We start from the raw sequence: 19,916 nt of genomic DNA, 5'->3' as shown, positions 1-19,916 counted from the left end.
GTACATCCACATGCAGTAATGATCACCCAGCAGTTGCCATCTGCATTAGTGGAAGAATGGAATGCCCTACCGTAAGAATATGTTACCAGTCTTGTGACCAGTACAGGACCATGTCACAGAGCTTGCATCGCCATTTGTGGTGCTCTCACACCCTATTAAGAACCACATTCTGAAGTGTTGGCAGAAGAGCCAACACCGCGTTGCTAGAGGAGGCCGAAATGCACGCTTTTAAACTCACGCAGATTGGCGTGAGGTCTGGAACATTACAAGGAAATTAGAACTTAGAAAAACGGACGCAGTTGCTGTAATACTTAACTTTAATCCATAATTGGAGAACATCTCTCTTGACTGTACATGCTTCACCATATAAATATCAAATGCTATGGCGCCTTGCTAGGTCGTAGCAAATTACATAGCTGAAGGCTATGCTAACTATCGTCTTGGCAAATGAGAGCGTATTTTGTCAGTGTAGCTTCGCTAGCAAAGTCTGCTGTACAACTCGGGCGAGTGCTAGTAAGTCTCTCTCTAGACCTGCCGTGTGGTGGCGCTCGGTCTGCAATCACTGACAGTGGCGACACGCGGGTCCAACGTATACTAATGGACCGCGGCCGATTTAAAGGCTACCACCTAGCAAGTGTGGTGTCTGGCGGTGACACCACACATTCCACCATTTGTAATGTCCAATGGACTGCCATTAACCATTAATTATTGTCTTTGAATAAAAGCATCTTTTCTCACGACCTCATTACATGTTTATTTCAGTTACCTTCTTTACTATACTGTAGCAGTTCTTTCTATGCACAGTACAAGTTTCATTGAGCCACAATATGTGGCAGTAACACTCCATATAGTTCTTTAGTTTTATACACCAGTGTATTACAGCAGAAATCCTGCAGGAAACTGATAAAAGAAGAAGAAAAAGGATTACGAGAGTGATTTGAAAAGTTCTTGGAACTGAATAGAAAAAAAGTACTTACATCACTGAAACTTTTTTTATTTTTCAGTATAAGGTCCTTGTAAATTAATGCACTTGGTCCAATGATGTTCCAGTGCCTTGATCTCACCTCAAAAATTAGTTTCCTCCAGGCCTGCAAAATAGCTGTCAACTCTGGCTGTCAATTTTTTGTTTGAAGTGAATCTTTTTGAACCAAGAAAAATTTTGAGTTTTGGGAAGAGATGGAAGTCTGACGGAGCCATATCAGGTGAATAAGGTGTGTGTGGCAACAATTCATACCTTAGTTCATGTAATTTTGCCCAGGTAACGGCACACATGTGCGAGCACGCATTGTATTGATGGACGATAACTTTCTTCCTTGCTAAACCTGGCCTTTTTTTCGTGTATCTCATCTTGCAATTTGTCGAGGAGGTTAGCATAGTATTCTCCAGTAATTGTTTGTCCAGTGGGGAGATTATCTACAGACAGAATCCCCTTTGCATCTCAGAACACTGATGCCATGACCTTTCCCACCGAAGGAATTGTCTTTGCTTTCTTTGGTGTCGGAGAATCAGCATGTGTCCACTGCTCTGACTGTTGTTTTGTTGCTGGGGTATAGCAGTGCATCCAAGGTTCATCTGTGGTCACAAACCAACACAAAAAATCTTGTTCATTTCTCCTAAATGGGCCAAGCATTGTTCCGATACGTCCATTGTCGTGAGTTTTTGATCCAGCGTCAAGAGTCGCATCACCCATCTTGCTGATAATTTTTTCATTTTTAATTCTTCAGTTAAAATGTGATACACCCTTTCAGATGACACCTGGCAAATGTGAGCAATTTCATGACTTTCAATTGACGATTCTCTGTGACCACTTTGTGCACTTTTGCAATGATTTTTGAAGTAGTGACACATCTTGGCTGACCACTGTGCGGATCGTCATCTAAGCTCTCCCAACCAAATTTAAATTGATTTGTCCACTTGGCAACAGTTAAATATAAAGGAGCAGAGTCCCACCCCCCCCCCCCCCCCGCCCCCCCACCCCCAGTGTATTCTGGAAATCGGTATGAATGTCCTTTGCTTTCATACCTTGCTTTACGAAGTACTTAATCACTGATCGAATCTCGATTTTTTACATCTTTGCAAATCATTATGCGGGAACAATAACAGAGCCACGTCACCGCCACACTGAGAAACTTTCAAACCACCCTTGTAATACTTGAAATTTTGAGGACAGTGACAGTTTTCACAGACAGTGGTGTGAATACTGTATAAGCATTGTCCCTCATGAAGGCTGTTCAACTGCACTGATTCACTCATTCCTTAATACAGGATGTTACAAAAAGGTACGGCCAAACTTTCAGGAAACATTCCTCACACACAAATAAAGAAAAGATGTTATGTGGACATGTGTCCGGAAACGCTTAATTTCCATGTTAGAACTCATTTTAGTTTCATCAGTATGTACTGTACTTCCTCGATTCACCGCCAGTTGGCCCAATTGAAGGAAGGTAATGTCGACTTCGGTGCTTGTGTTGACATGCGACTCATTGCTCTACAGTACTAGCATCAAGCACATCAGTACGTAGCATCAACAGGTTAGTGTTCATCATTAACGTGGTTTTGCAGAAAGTGTAATGTTTACAAATGTGGAGTTGGCAGATGCCCATTTGATGTATGGATTAGCATGGGGCAATAACTGTGGCGCGGTACATTTGTATCGAGACAGATTTCCAGAACGAAGGTGTCCCGACAGGAAGATGTTCGAAGCAATTGATCGGCATCTTAAGGAGCACAGAACATTCCAGCTTATGACTCGGGACTGGGGAAGACCTAGAATGACGAGGACACCTGCAATGGACGAGGCAATTCTTCGTGCAGTTGACGATAACCCTAATGTCAGCGTCAGAGAAGTTGCTGCTGTACAAGGTAACGTTGACCACGTCACTGTATGGAGAGTGCTACGGGAGAACGAGTTGTTTCCGTACCGTGTACAGCATGTGCAGGCACTATCAGCAGCTGATTGGCCTCCACGGGTACACTTCTGCGAATGGTTCATCCAACAATGTGTCAATCCTCATTTCAGTGCAAATGTTCTCTTTACGGATGAGGCTTCATTCCAATGTGATCAAATTGTAAATTTTCACAATCAACATGTGTGGGCTTACGAGAATCCGCACGCAATTGTGCAATCACATCATCAACACAGATTTTCTGTGAACATTTGGGCAGACATAGTTGGTGATGTCTTGATTGGGCCACATGTTCTTCCACCTACGCTCAATGGAGCGCGTTATCATGATTTCCTACGCGATACTCTCCTGTGCTGCTAGAAAATGTGACTTTACAAGTACAGCACAACATGTGGTTCAAGCACGATGGAGCTCCTGCACATTTCAGTCGAAGTGTTCGTACGCTTCTCAACAACAGATTCGGTGACCGATGGATTGGTAAAGGCAGACCAATTCCATGGCCTCCATGCTGTCGTGACCTCAACCTTCTTGACTTTCATTTATGGGGGCATTTGAAAGCTCTTGTCTACGCAATCCTGGTACCAAATGTAGAGACTCTTCGTGCTCGTATTGTGGACGGCTGTGATACAATACGCCATTCTGCAGGGCTGCATCAGCGCATCAGGGATTCCATGCGACGGAGGGTGGATGCACGTATCCTCGCTAACAGAGGACATTTTGAACATTTCCTGTAACAAAGTGTTTAAAGGCACGCTGGTACGTTCTGTTGCTGTGTGTTTCAATTCCATGATTAATGTGATTTGAAGAGAAGTAATAAAATGAGCTCTAACATGGAAAGTAAGCGTTTCCGGACACATGTCTACATAACATATTTTCTTTCTTTGTGCATGAGGAATGTTTCCTGAAAGTTTGGCCGTACCTTTTTGTAACACCCTGTATTATTTTGAAGACAACCCTGGAACTGGAAGTCGTGATTCATTGTGGCAAGGCTGGAGAGAAAGTTGTGCAATTGGTCTGCCATACAATTGCATTGACAACTGCCTAAAAGAGCCACTGTCGTAAATACTCCTGTTTAATTGCAGGCATCAGGTGTGTTCGAGTCATCAACACTTGCACTGGATAGTCAGAATTCTCATCTCAAATGACTAAGTCACACTTTGGTAGTGAATGAACTCCATTCTGTTACTGACAAATTAATCATGGTAAGTATACTGTGTATTTTGTAGGAAGGGCAACTATTAAGATGGGATGGTCAAATGGAGTTTTAAAAGATATGCAGGGTCACATGGGTGACCTAAGGAAGGTAAGAACATTTCTTGAAACGAGTAGGATGTAGTAAAATCTACTGGAAATGCTCTGGAGTGCATTGCGTTATATAGCTGTATGCAAAATAAGTTAAATTTCGTCTGAGATATTTTGGCTGACAACTGTGCGAATTTATGTACATATACACACATAAATAGCAATATTAATGAAGAGTACATAAATAAAGAGATTAATAGAAATCAATTATTTTCAATTAATGCCCAAATTTTGGATTTTTTTAGTTTCTTTCCTTTGAGTATGTTTTAACGTGAACTTACTTCTGATGCCATGGGCTATGTTCATCTTCTTCTGCCATGAATATTTATCTGTTGACCATGTCTATAACAGTTCTTAATCGGGCTTCTTCTTCCGAATGCAGACCACTTGTGGACCTGACACGGATGTCATGCATGGAAGAAAAGAAAACTTTCATGGTTTTGCACAAATAATAATTATTATTCACACAACACAAATGGTTACCACACACATCTTACAAAAATACGTCTTATCCACTTAAGAACTAAAGACAGAGTCTCTCTACTAACCAAAAAAAAAAAAAAAAAAAAATTGAATGGAATTTTTTATCATTTGTCATCCACCTTCTGGCGTAGCTGAATATATCTTTATCAGCACTTACAGCGGCCACACTAATGATTATTATCATTGGTTTTAAATTTTGTCATAGCTTGTTGGGGCTTTTCCTTATGTACCTACACACAACTTAAAATGAGCAACACATAAAAGCATGGTTTCATGATCAGCTAATCACAATCGAATGTGCCAATTTCAGATGTTCTTATCCATTACCCACGTTCTATCAACTTGGTGCATTGCTATTTCAACATCACATACAGTTCATAACATTCACAAAGTAGGGATTACTGACACTGACATTTTATTTACACTATAATTATACTGTTACTTGGAATCTGAGTGCTTACACGTCCTAATTGAACTAAGAGTTGTGGTATTGAACCATTCAATTTTTTGTCTACACTGATCTGTTACGTTTCAAATGACCCTTAACTGATTAACTCTGAATATAGCAGGTTCCTCAGTTGTGAAGCTAGTGATGGTGCATACAAGAAAACTGTCATCAATTTTTCCACTGTACACATCCAGACTGTTACACTCTTCATTCATCCAACATCTGATAGATCACAGGACGACAGTTGTTTTGCTTAAGTGGGGGCACGTGTTTGCAGAGTGTTATCAATGGAAGACGTATGATGTACTTTGTGTTCTTAGTTATAAATCCATTCTGCTTTTGTGGAATGCCACATGTTCTGGATTACCCACAAGTTACTAGTTCACATATTAGCTCACTTAGGCGAAATGGTTGGAACATAGTAAATAGCTATGTGTAATCTATTACAATACAAATATTGGTTCTAATCTACACTGATATGTTTTATCATACAATTAAACAATTTAACTACCTTTGTCATATGTTACATTACGGTTTTATAATATATCCATGTGCTGTTGTGTAAATTATACACCACATCATATGAACTGTCTTATGTTACTGGCACATGAAGATACACAGCCAATCACTTTGTGTGCCTACACTGCTCTTACATATTAATACATCTACATTTGTCATAGCCTGTCTTATTTTGGTGCAGTTGTTATATATATGACACTATGCAAAGCTTTCATCTTTTGCTAAGGTTTTAACACTTTGCTGGTGACATTTTCATATGAAAACTGAAATTGTTTTAGTTTAATGGAGTTAATGTTTGATAAATTGTGGAAGAAACTGTAGACAGTTTGATATTGCGTTGTGTACAGTTAGATAAAAGTTTTACTTACTGTATTCAGAGATCTGAAGATGGTAGAATGTAACACTGAAATCAGTTGCAAATAAATAAGACCTACAAATATAGCTGAAGTTGTCATCCCTACTCCATAAATATTTTTACACTACTCAAATGTCTTGGAGTAAGAGACCAACTTGAAAAGTCTTCAGAAGTGGATGTTGAAACAGGATGTTGCTCAAAGTTGGTCATGTTGTTTCCATTTCTGGGCAGTTTTGAATAGATGTTGAAGACATCCATAAATTTGGTATTATTATTTAATGCTTTAACTGGTGCTTATATGTTTTTCTGTAGGTAAATCGTGCTCTTGAGATTACTTCCAACTCTAATTTGATCCTGCCCTCATCAGAAGAACAAATTGTTATTGAGCTACTCAGTTTCCTGGTGATTTTTAAGGAGGAGATCGACAATACAGAAACTGAGAAAATACATTACATTCTGTTGACATTCACTGCCTTGTTAAACACTGCACACCCATTGACAATGAAAGCACTGTAAATGACATACTTGAAATCTAAATAGTGATTAGTGTTGAGAGAAAAGTTTTTGCGTTACACGCTAGAGCAAGTACTCAGGTTGATGACAGAGGAAACACTGATTCAACCAGGTGCTAGATCTGCACTGAGAGCAGAAAACTGTGAGCCACAATTCCATGTGTAGATAATGTGGCCAAACTTGCCCACCCAACTGATTATGATGTATAACATGAATGGTGTGGCAATTCTGAAGGGGAGGTGTGGCATTTGAGCGTAGTTCAAGGATAGTCCCAGAAAGGAACCAGATTAGCTTAAATGGAGGCACCTGAGGAGAACATGTTTTCCATTTTGCAATATACAGGGTGAGACAGCTAAGTCATAACACCCCTCGTATCTCCCCAGCCGTAATAGATACAAAGATGTCGTTTGGACAGTGAATTGCAGGGACAGGGGCTACTTGAATACATCAAATTTCATGTTTGTGCTATTTTTTATTTCAGAGATATGAGGCCATCTTGGATTTTTTTGCATGGAACACTATGTTAAATTTTAGCATAACATGATGGACTTAAAACTGCAGTTTCAAATGTGTCTGTATCATAATATTTAGGCAAATAGTTTTTGAGACACAGATATGTTCTCGTATTGCATTTGTCCTTTGAAGCAGGGTTGTCCAATGTGACGTTTCCTGTTGACCACTGAGGAACTTACAGGGAAGGCATTGTTTTCCTGCTTCTCCATCACGCTGCAAGGTGATGCACGAGGTAGCTCGAAGGAAGGGTATAAATGTGCTACTGGGGTAATGAGACATTGCATTTCCATCACAGTTACTCGAAGCAGACATGTACACCAATGAGGAAAAATGAGGTATTTGTTTGCACTCCGCACTTATATGTTTATCTTTGCTGTATACATCTTATCTATGACTAGCACAGTAGTGGCGACTTTGATATCTTTGACAGATGCACTTTCAATCCTCAGCAGCTTTGTATCACGTGACTCTCCGTATAAATAGGCACGCGCAAACGCTATGAACTCAGTCTCCGACTCGCCTTGAAGAAGGCTGGGAGGTTTCTAGCCGAAATATCGCAAGAACAATTGTCGCTGTCCCGAGTGCATTCCCGAAAGATGATGGAACAAAATGAGATATGCTTCTAGTGTATGGTGAAAGCAGAAGAAATGCTGTTAGAGCAATAAAGCGATATTGAGAGCTGTATCCTGATCGTGAGCATCCTATGCACCAGCTTCTCACATTTATTTGCAAGAAACTACTTGAATCGGGATCATGGAATGCCATATTCCTCCAGGCCTGCAAAATAGCTGTCAACTCTGGCTGTCAATTTTTTGTTTGAAGCGAATCTTCTCCCACCATGAAAAATTTTCAGTTTTGCGAAGAGATAGAAGTCTGATGGAGCCATATCAAGTGAATAAGGTGGGTGTGGCAACAATTCGTACCTTAGTTTGTGTAATTTTGCCATGGTAACGGCACACATTTGCGGGCATGCATTGTATTGATGGAAGATAACTTTCTTCCTTGCTAAACCTGGCCTTTTTTCGTGTATCTCATCTTGCAATTTGTCGAGGAGGTTAGCATAGTATTCTCCAGTAATTGTTTGCCCAGTGGGGAGATTATCTACAGACAGAATCCCCTTTGCATCCTAGAACATTGATGCCATGACCTTCCCCACCGAAGGAATTGTCTTTGGTTTCTTTGGTGTCGGAGAATCAGCATGTGTCCACTGCTCTGACTGTTGTTTCATTTCTGGGGTATAGTAGTGCATCCAAGTTTCATCTGTGGTCACAAACCAACACGAAAAATCTTGTTCGTTTCTCCTAAAACGGGCCAAACATTGTTCCGATACGTCGATTGTCGTGAGTTTTTGATCCAGCGTCAAGAGTCCCAGCACCCATCTTGCTGATAATTTTTTCATTTCTAATTCCTCAGTTAAAATGTGATACACCCTTTCAGATGACATCTGGCAAACGTGAGAAATTTCATGACTTTCAATCAACGATTCTCTGTGACCATTTTGTGCACTTTTGCAATGATTTCTGGAGTAGTGACACATCTTGGCCGACCACTGTGCGGATCATCATCTAAGCTCTCACAACCAAATTTAAATTCATCTGTCCCCTTGGCAACAGTTAAATATAAAGGAGCAGAGACCCCCCCCCCCCCCCCCCTCCAAGTGTATTATGGAAATAAGCATGATTGTCCTTTGCTTTCATACCTTTCTTTACGAAGTGCTTAATCACTGATTGAATCTTGATTTTTTACATCTTTGCAAATCATTATGCGGGAACAACAACAGAGCCACATCACTGCCACAGGTCTCTCCCAAGAGTGCTGGCATGGCACGTGGTTACAGGCAACAGTGCAATGACTATCACATGAACAACTCATTGCACTAGCACTGACCTCTTATGGTGATTCTGATAACCTTTCAAACCACCCTTGTAATACTTGAAATTTTGAGAACAGAGACAGTTATCACAGACAGTGGTGTGAATACTGTATAAGCATTGTCCCTCATGAAGTCAGTTCAACTGCACTGATTCACTCAATCCTTAATATTATTTTGAAGACAACTCTGGAACTGGAAGACTTGATTCGTTGTGGCAAGGCTGGAGAGAAAGTTGTGCAATTAGTCTGTCATAAAATTGCAAAGACAACTGCCTAAAAGAGCCACTATCAGAAATACTCCTGTTTAATTGCAGACATCGGGTGTGTTCGAGTCATCAACAATTGCACTGGATAGTCAGAATTCTCATCTCAAATGGGTAAGTCACATTTTGGTAGTGAATGATCTCCATGCTGTTACTGACAACTTAATTATGGTAAGTAACCGTGTATTTTGTAGGAAGGGCAACTATTAAGATAGGATGGTCAAAAGGAGTTTCCAAAGATATGCTTGGTCACATGGGTGTCGTGAGGAAGGTAAGTACATTTCTACAAACCAGTAGGATGTAGTAAAATCTGCTGCAAATGCTCTGGAGTGTATTGCGTTATATAGCTGTATGCCGGCCGCGGTGTCTAGCGGTTCTAGGCGCGCAGTCCGGAACCGCGCGACTGCTACGGTCGCAGGTTCGAATCCTGCCTCGGGCATGGATGTGTGTGCTGTCCTTAGGTTAGTTAGGTTTAAGTAGTTCTAAGTTCTAGGGGACTGATGACCACAGTAGTTAAGTCCCATAGTGCTCAGAGCCATTTGAACCATATAGCTGTATGCGAGATGAGTTAAACTTCGTCTGAGATATTTTGACTGACAATTGTGCAAATTTATGTACATATACACATATAAACAGCAATATTAATGAAGGGTACATAAATAAAGAGATTAATAGAAATCAATTATTTTCAGTTAATGCCCAAATTTTGGATTTTTATAGTTTCTTTCCTTTGAGTACGTTTTCATGTGAACTTACTTCTGATGCCATGGGCTATATTCATCTTCTTCTGCCATGAATATTTATCTGTTGACCGTGTCTATAACAGTTCATAATCGGGCTTCTTCTTCCGAATGCAGGCCGCTTGTGGACCTGACACTGTGATCATGCGTGGAAGAAAAGAAAACTTTCGTGGTTTTGCACAAATAATAATTATTATTCAGACAACACAAATGGCTACCTCACACATCTTACAAAAATACGTCTTATCCACTCAAAAACTAAAGACAGAGTCTCTCTAATAACAAAAAAAAATTTAATGGAATTTTTTATCATTTGTCATTCGCCTTCTGGCGTAGCTAAATATATCTTTATCAGCACTTACAGCGGCCACACTAATGATTATTATCATTGATTTTAAATTTTCTTATAGCTTGTTGGGGCTTTTCCCTGTGTACCTATACACAGTTTAAAATGAGCAACACATAAAAGCATGATTTCATGATCAGCTAATCACAGTTGAATGTGCCAATTTCAGATGTTCTTATCCATTAAACAAGTTCTATCAACTTGGTGCATTGCTATTTCAACATCACATACAGTACATAACATTCACAAAGTAGGGTTACTGACACTGACATTTTATTTACACTATAATTATACTGTTACTTGGAATCTGGATGATTACATGTCCTAATTGAACTAAGAGTTGTGGTATTGAACCATTCAATTTTCTGTCTACACTGATCTGTTACGTTTCAAATGACCCTTAACTGATTAACTCTGAATATAGCTGGTTCGTCAGTTGTGAAGCTAGTGATGGTGCATACAAGAAAACTGTCATCAATTTTTCCACTGTACACATCCAGACTGTTACACTCTTCCTTCATCCAACGTCTGATAGATCACAAAATGACAGTTGTTTTGCTTAACTGAGGGCACTTGTTTGAACTAAAAGTTGTGGTATTGAAACATTCAATTTTCTGTCTACACTGATTTGTTATGTTTCAAATGACTTAACTGATTAACTCTGAATATAGCAGGTTCCTCAGTTGTGAAGCTAGTGATGGTGCATACGACAAAACTGTCATCAATTTTTCCACTGTACACATCGAGACTGTAACACTCTTCATTCATCCAACGTCTGACAGATCACAGGATGACATCTGTTTTGCTTAAGTGGGGGCACGTGTTTGAACTAAGAGTTGGGGTATTGAACCATTCAATTTTCTATCTACACTGATCTGTTACATTCAAATGACCCTTAAATGATTAACTGTGAACATAGCGGGTTCGTCAGTTGTGAAGCTAGTGATGGTGCATACGAGAAATCTGCCATCAATTTTTCCACTGTACACATACAGACTGTTACACTCTTCATTCATCCAACGTCTGATAGATCACAGAGTGACAGTTGTTTTGCTTTAGTGGGGGCACACATAAAAACATGATTTCATGATCAGCTACTCACAATCGAATGTGCCAATTTTAGAAGTTCTTATCCATTAACCAAGTTCTATCAGCTTTGTGCATTGCTATTTCAACATCACATACAGTACATAATATTCACAAAGTAGGGTTACTGACACTGATTTTATTTACACTATAATTATACTGTTACTTGGAATCTGGATGATTACATGTCCTAATTGAACTAAGAGTTGTGGTATTGAAACATTCAATTTTCTGTCTACACTGATCTGTTATGTTTCAAATGACTCTTAACTGATTAACTCTGAATATAGCAGGTTCGTTAGTTGTGAAGCTAGTGATGGTGCATACGAGAAAACTGTCATAAATTTTTCCACTGTACACATCCAGACTGTTACACTCTTCATTCATCCAACGTCTGACAGATCACAGGATGACATCTGTTTTGCTAAAGTGGGGGCACGTGTTTGAACTAAGAGTTGGGGTATTGAACCATTCAATTTTCTATCTACACTGATCTGTTACATTTCAAATGCCCCTAACTGATTAACTCTGAATATAGCAGGTTCGTCAGTTGTGAAGCTAGTGATGGTGCATACAAGAAAACTGTCATCAGTTTTTCCACTGTACACATCCAGACTGTTACACTCTTCGTTCATCCAATGTCTGATAGATCACAGGATGACAATTGTTTTCCTTAAGTGGGGGCGCGTGTTTGCAGAGTGTTATTAATGGGAGACATATGATGTACTTTGTGTTCTTAGTTATAAATCCATGCTGCTTTTGTGGAATGCCACGAGTTCTGGATTGCCCACCAGTTACTAGTTCACATATTAGCTCACTTAGGTGAAATGGTTGGAACATAGTAAATAGCTATGTGCAATCTATTACAATGCAAATATTGGTTCTAATCTACACTGATATGTTTTATCATACAATTAAACAATTTAACTACCATTGTCATATGTTACATTACTGTTTTATAATATGTCCCTGTACTGTTGTGTAAATTATACACCACATCATATGAACTGTCTTATGTTACTGGCACATGAAGATACACAGCCAATCACTTTGTGTGCCTACACTGTTCTTACGTATTAATACATCTACGTATGTGGTAGGCTGCCTTGTTTTGGTACAGTTGTTATAAATATGACACTATGCAAAGCTTTTGTCTTTTTCTAAGGTTTTAACAGTTTGCTGGTCACATTTTCGTATGAAAACTGGAATTGTTTTAGTTTAATGGAATTAATGTTTGATAAATTGTGGAAGAAACTGTAGACAGTTTGATATTGCATTGTGTACAGTTAGATAAAAGTTGTGTTTACTGTATTCAGAGACCTGAAGATGGTACAATGTAACACTGAAATCAGTTGCAAATAAGTAACACCCATAAATACAGCTGAAGTTGTCATCCATACTCCATACATATTTTTACACTACTCAAATGTCTTGGAGTAAGGGACCAACTTGAAAAGTCTTCAGAAGTGGATGTTGAAACAGGATGTAGCTCAAAGTTGGTTATGTTGTTTCCATTTCTGGGCAGTTTTGAGGAGATGTTAAAGCAAAAGACATCCATAAATTTGGTATTATTATTTAATGATTTATCTTGTGTTTATATGTTTCCTTCTGTAGATAAATCGTGCTTCTGGGATTACTTCCAACTCTCATTTGATCCTGCTGTCGTCAGAAGAACAAATTGTTATTGAGCTACTCAGTTTCCTGGTGATTTTTAAGGAGGGGATCGACAATACAGAAACTGAGAAAACACACTACATTCTGTTGACATTTGGTACCTTGCTAAACACTGCACACCCATTGACAGTGAAGGCACTGTAAATGACATACTTGTAACCTAAATAGTGATTAGTGTTGAGAGAAAAGTTCTTGCATTACATGATAGAGCAAGTACTCAGGTTGATGACAGAGGAAACACTGATTTAAACAGGAGCTAGATCCACACTGAGAGCAGAAAACTCTGGGCCACAATTCCACGTGTAGATAATGTGGCCAAACTTGCCCACCCAACTGATTATGATGGATAATATGAATGGTGTGGCAATTCTGAAGGGGAGGTGTGGCATTCAAGTGTAGTTCAAGGATAGTCCCAGATTAGCTTAGGTGGAGGCACCTGAGGAGAACATGTTTTCCATTTTGCAGTATACAGGGTGAGGCAGCTAAGTCATAACACCCTTGTATCTCCCCAACCGTAATAGATACAAAGATGTCATTTGGGCAGTGAATTGCAGGGACAAGAGCTACTTGAATACATCAGATTTCATATTTGTGCTATTTTTTATCACAGAGATATGAGGCAATCTTTGATTTTTTAATATGGAACACTATGTTAAATAACATGATGGACTTAAAATGACAGTTTCAAACGTGTGTATATCATAATATTAAGGTGAATAGTTTTTGAGACACAGATATGTTCTTGTATCGTGTTTTTCCTTCGAAGTGGCGTTGTCCAATGTGACCTTTCCTGTTGACCTGTTGACCACTGAGGAACTTAACAGGGAAGGCATTGTTTTCCTGCTTCTTGATAATGCTGCAAGGTGATGCAAGAGGTAGCTGGAGAGATGAGTATAAATGTGCTGCTGGGGTAATGAGACATTGCATTTCCATCACAATTTATTGAAGCAGATATATACATCAATGGAAAAAAGTTGTTGTTGTTGTTGTGGTCTTCAGTCTTGAGACTTGTTTGATGCAGCTCTCCATGCTACTCTATTCCTGTGCAAGCTTCTTCATCTCCCAGTACTTACTGCAACCTACGTCCTTCTGAATCTGCTTAGTGTATTCATCTCTTGGTCTCCCTCTATGATTTGTACCCTCCACTCTGCCCTCCAATACTAAATTTGTGATTCCTTGATGCCTCAGAACATGTCCTACCAACCAGTCCCATTTTCTTGTCAAGTTGTGCCACAAACTCCTCTTCTCCCCTACTCTATTCAATACCTCCTCATTAGTTATGTGATCTACTGATTTAATCTTCAGCATTCTTCTGTAGCACCACATTTCGGAAGCTTCTATTCTCCTCTTGTCTAAACTATTAATCGTCCACGTTTCACTTCCATACATGGCTACACTCCATACAAATACTTTCAGAAATGACTTCCTGACACTTAAATCTATACTCGATGTTAACAAATGCTCTTCTTCAGAAACGCTTTCCTTACCATTGCCAGTCTACGTTTTATATCCTCTCTACTTCAACCATCATCAGTCATTTTGCTCCCCAAATAGCAAAACTCCTTTACTACTGTGTCTCATTTCCTAATCTAATTCCCTCAGCATCACCCAACTTAATTCGACTACATTCCATTATCCTCGTTTTGCTTTTGTTGATGTTCATCTTATATCCTTCTTTCAAGACACTGTCCATTCCATTCAACTGCTCTTCCAAGTCCTTTGCTGTCTCTGACAGAATTAGGTTGTCATCGGCGAACCTTAAAGTTTTTATACTTTCTCCATGGATTTTAATGCCTACTGCAAACTTTTGTTTTGTTTCCTTTACTGCTTGCTCAATATACAGATTGAATAGCATCGGAGAGAGGCTACAACCCTGTCTCACTCCCTTCCCAACCACTGATTCCCTTTCATGTCCCTCGACTCTTATAACTGCCATCTGGTTTATGTACAAATTGTAAATAGCCTTTCACTGCCTGTATTTTACCCCTGGCACCTTCAGGATTTGAAAGAGAGTGTTCCAGTCAACATTGTCAAAAGCTTTCTCTAAGTCTACAAATGCTAGAGACGTAGGTTTGCCGTTTCTTAATCTAGCTTCTATGATAAGCTGTAGAGTCAGTATTGCCTCTCGTGTTCCAACATTTCTATGGAATCCAAAGTGATCTTCCCCAAGGTTGGCTTCTACTAGTTTTTCCATTCGTCTGTAAAGAATTCGCGTTAGTATTTTGCAGCTGTGACTTATTAAACTGATAGTTCGGTAATTTTCACATCTGTCAACACCTGCTTTCTTTGGGATTAGAATTATTATATTCTTCTTGAAGTCTGAGTGTATTTCGCCTGTCTCATGCATCTTGCTCACCAGATGGTAGAGTTTTGTCAGGACTGGCTCTCCCAAGGCTGTCAGTAGTTCTAATGGAATGTTGTCCACTCCCGGGGCCTTGTTTCAGTTTAGGTCTTTCAGTGCTCTGTCAAACTCTTCACGCAGTATTGTATCTACTATTTCGTCTTCATCTACATTCTCTTCCATTTCCATAATATTGTCCTCATGTACGTCGCCCTTGTATAGACCCTCTATATACTCCTTCCACCTTGCTGCTTTCCCTTCTTTGCTTAGAACTGGGTTTCCATCTGAGCTCTTGATGTTCATACAAGTGGTTCTCTTTTCTCCAAATGTCTCTTTAATTTTCCTGTAGGCAGTATCTATCTTACCCCTAGTGAGATATGCCTCTACATCCTTACATTTGTCCTCTAGCCGTCCCTGCTTAGCCATTTTGCACTAACTGTCGATCACAATTTTGAGACGTTTGTATTCCTTTTTGCCTGCTTCATTTACTGCGTTTTTATATTTTCTCCTTTCATCAATTATATTCAATATTTCTTCTGTTATCCAAGGATTTCTACTAGCCCTCGTCTTTTTACCTACTTGATCCTCTGCTGCCTTCACTACTTCATCCCTCAGAGCTACCAATTCTTCTTCTACTGTATTTCTTTCCCCCATTTGTGATAATTGTTCCCTTATGCTCTCCCTGAAACTCTGTACAACCTCTGGTTTAATCAGTTTGTCCAGATTCCATCTCCTTAAATTTCCACCTTTTTGCAGTTTATTCAGTTTTAATCTACAGTTCATAACCAATAGATTGTGGTCAGAGTCCACATCTGCCCCTGGAATTGTCGTACAATTTAAAACCTGGTTCCTAAATCTCTGTCTTACCATTATATAATCTATCTGAAACCTGTCAGTATCTCGAGGCTTCTTCCATGTATACAGCCTCCTTTTATGACTCTTGAACCAAGTGTTAGCTATGATTAAGTTGTGGTCTGTGCTAAATTCTACCAGGCGGCTTCCTCTTTCATTTCTTAGCCCCAATCCATATTCACCTACTACGTTTCCTTCTCTCCCTTTTCCCACTACCGAATTCCAGTCACTCATGACTATTAAATTTTCGTCACCCTTCACTATCTGAATAATTTCTTTTATTTCATCATATATTTCTTCAATTTCTTCGTCATCTGCAGAGCTAGTTGGCATATAAACTTGTACTACTGTAGTAGGTGTGGGCTTCGTGTCTATCTTGGCCACAATAATGCGTTCACTATGCTATTTGTAGTAACTTACCCGCACTCCTATTTTTTTTAATCCTTATTAAACCTACTCCTGCATTACCCCTATTTGGTTTTGTATTTATAACCCTGTATTCATCTGACCGAAAGTCTTGTTCCTCCTGGCACCGAACTTCACTTATTCCCACTATATCTAACTTTAACCTATCCATTTCCCTTTTTAAATTTTCTAACCTACCTGACCGATTAAGGGATCTGACATTCCACGCTCCGATCCACAGAATGCCAGTTTTCTTTCTCCTGATAATGACGTCCCCTTGAGTAGTCCCTCCCGGAGATCCGAATGGGGGACTATTTTACCTCCGGAATATTTTACCTAAGAGGACGCCATCATAATTTAACCATACAGTAAAGCTGCATGCCCTCGGGAAAAATTACGGCTGTAGTTTCCCCTTGCTTTCACCCGTTCGCAGTAACAGCACAGCAAGGCCGTTTTGGTTAGTGTTACAAGGCCAGATCAGTCAATCATCCAGACTGTTGCCCCTGCAACTACTGAAAAGGCTGCTGCCCCTCTTCATGAACCACACATTTGTCTGACCTCTCAACAGATACCCCTCCGTTGTGGTTGCACCTACGGTACGGCCATCTGTATCGCTGAGGCACGCAAGCCTCCCCACCAATGGCAAGGTCCATGGTTCATGTTAGATATGCTTCTAGTGTATGGTGAAAGCAGAAGAAATGCTGTTAGAGCAATAAAGCGATATGGAGAGCTGCATCCCGATCGTGAGCGTCATATGCGCAAGCTTGTTGCACATATTTGCAAGAAACTGCTTGAATTGGGATCATGGAACGCCATACATAGGACAAGGCAACTGCCGAGGTACATGAAGAGGGCGTTGATGCATTGGTGCATAATAACCTTACTGTTTCGTCGCCACGTATGGCCTCGGAATGTTGTTTAAGTCAGAGAAGTGTTCTACACGTATTGCACTGGCATAGATTTCACCCATTTCACCTCTCATTACATCAAGCACTCTCTGGTGTTGATTTCAAATGGTGCCAGGAATTTCGCTGGTTTGCTCTACAGCGCCTACAAGATGGTCCAACGTTTTTTCAACAGGTGCTTTTTACTGATGAAGCGACTTTCACCAACCACGGTAATGTGAATTTGCATAATATGCATTACTGGTCAATAGAGAACCCTCATTCGCTTCGACAGGTACAGCATCAGCAACCGTGGAGTGTTAACGTGTAATGCAGCATCGTCGGAAATGTCATTGTGGGGCCGTCATTCCGGCTATACTAAATGGCAGTAACTATGCACAGTTCCTGCGAAACATTCTGCCCATCTTGCTGGAAGAGGTACCACTAACTACGCGTCAGTGCATGTGGTTCCAACATGACGGCTGTCCTGCTCACTCTTCCCGTGTGGCTACAGAGCTGTTAAATGAAAAGTTCCCGGATTGTTGGATAGGACGACGTGCTGCAGTGAAGTGGCCAGCCCGGTTTCCTGATTTGAACCCTCTTGTTTTTTTTTTCTGTGGGGAGCTATCAAACATAAAGTGTATGCTCAAATACTAACTACTCCAGACGATACGAAACAACGTATCATCTAACCGTGCGCTGATATCTCACGTGACACCCTCGCAGCCATTCACAAATCATTCGAACGGCAATTACAAATGTGCATGTCAGCAGAAGGGAGGCATTTTGAGCACATGCTTCAGTAAAGTTTTGTATCATGTACAGTGTGTGTTTTGCATCTTTGTGTGTATTTGGTTCGTATTGTGATCACTAGCAAATATTTTCAAATAAAAAACAAATGCATACGAAATAATTGTGACCAATAAGGGCCTCCTCATTTACATTTGTATTTCAGTTTTTTAAAATGTATTAACATCTTGTAGTATTTTAATACTGTATGTTGTCTACTGTTTTGGTATCACAGTTGTCAAATAACTGAATAATATTTGCGCGACATCATCAGTTAATTTTTGCGCAAAATATCGCAGTATAGATTACTATTGTAAAGTAAATTGGCGTGTTCGTGTAAGGACGGACTCGCAAAGTTTATCGTGTACTCCACAGTCTATAGACTGTGGTGTACTCTACACAACAGGAAACGTCGCATTGGACAAAGCCGCTGCGAAGGACGAACACGATACGAGAACATATCAGTGTCTCACAAGGGAACCTCCCCATCGCACCCCCCTCAGATTTAGTTATAAGTTGGGACAATGGATAGGCCTTGAAAAACTGAACACAGACCATTCGAGAAAACAGGAAGAAGTATGAAAAAAAAGCAAAATATACAAACTGAGTAGTCCATGTGAGAGATAGGCAACATCTAGGATTACCTGTAACTAGGCGCGCTGTGGTCCCGTGGTTAACGTGAGCAACTGCGGGGCGAAAGGTTCTTGATTCAAGTCTTCCCTTGTGTGAAAGTTTTTCTTCCTTTATTTTCGCAAAGTTATGGTATGTCCGTTCGTTCATTGACGTCTCTGTTCACTGTAATAAGTTTAGTGTCTATGTTTTGCGACCGCACCGCAAACTTACAGTTCGGAAAATATTCATTGACCTTGTTATTGAAGTCGCGAGCTATATTTTCTGGATTCATATTGCCCACGGAATACATCTCACGTATTTAATGCACTCCCGTCCAAAGTTGCGAACAGTCAACTGCCAGCCAGGGACCCTCGTTAGCAGGAATACTCTCTTCCGTGCGCTGTAGTCGACTGACGTCGTGTGTTTCGATGTTTGTTTAGGTGTAGCATCCTCATGCTACGGCGCAGTTACCTCGCATCGGACGGACAGATAATAATTGTCTGAAAATAAGAAAAATAAACTCTTCGCTCGAGAGAGGAATTAAACCCAGGACACCTAGTTCCGCAGCTGCTCACGCTAACCACGGGACCACGACGCTCCTGAGCTCATCTCACCCTTGATGTTGCCTATCTTGCACATGGACTACTCAGTTTGTATATTTTTCTATTTTTTTCATAGTTCCACACGAGTTCTTCCTGTTTTCTCGATTGATCTGTGTTCAGTTTTTCAAGGCCTATTCACTGTGCCAACTTATAACTAAATCTGAGGGGGGTGCGATGGGGAGGTTCCCTTGTCAGAAACTATTTGCCTAAACATTAAGATATAAACATATTTCAAAACGTCTTTTTTAAGCCCATCATGTTATGCTAAAATTTAACATAGGGTTCCATTTTAAAAAAAACCGTAGATGGGCTCATATCTCTGTAATAAAAAATAGCACAAACATGAAATGTGATGTATTCAAGTAGCACCTGTCCGTGCAATTCACTGTCCATACGACATCTTTGTATCTA

The sequence above is a fragment of the Schistocerca piceifrons genome, chromosome 10 (assembly GCF_021461385.2).
Source record: "Schistocerca piceifrons isolate TAMUIC-IGC-003096 chromosome 10, iqSchPice1.1, whole genome shotgun sequence".
Taxonomy (NCBI): domain Eukaryota; kingdom Metazoa; phylum Arthropoda; class Insecta; order Orthoptera; family Acrididae; genus Schistocerca; species Schistocerca piceifrons.
This window is presented reverse-complemented; position numbering follows the sequence as displayed.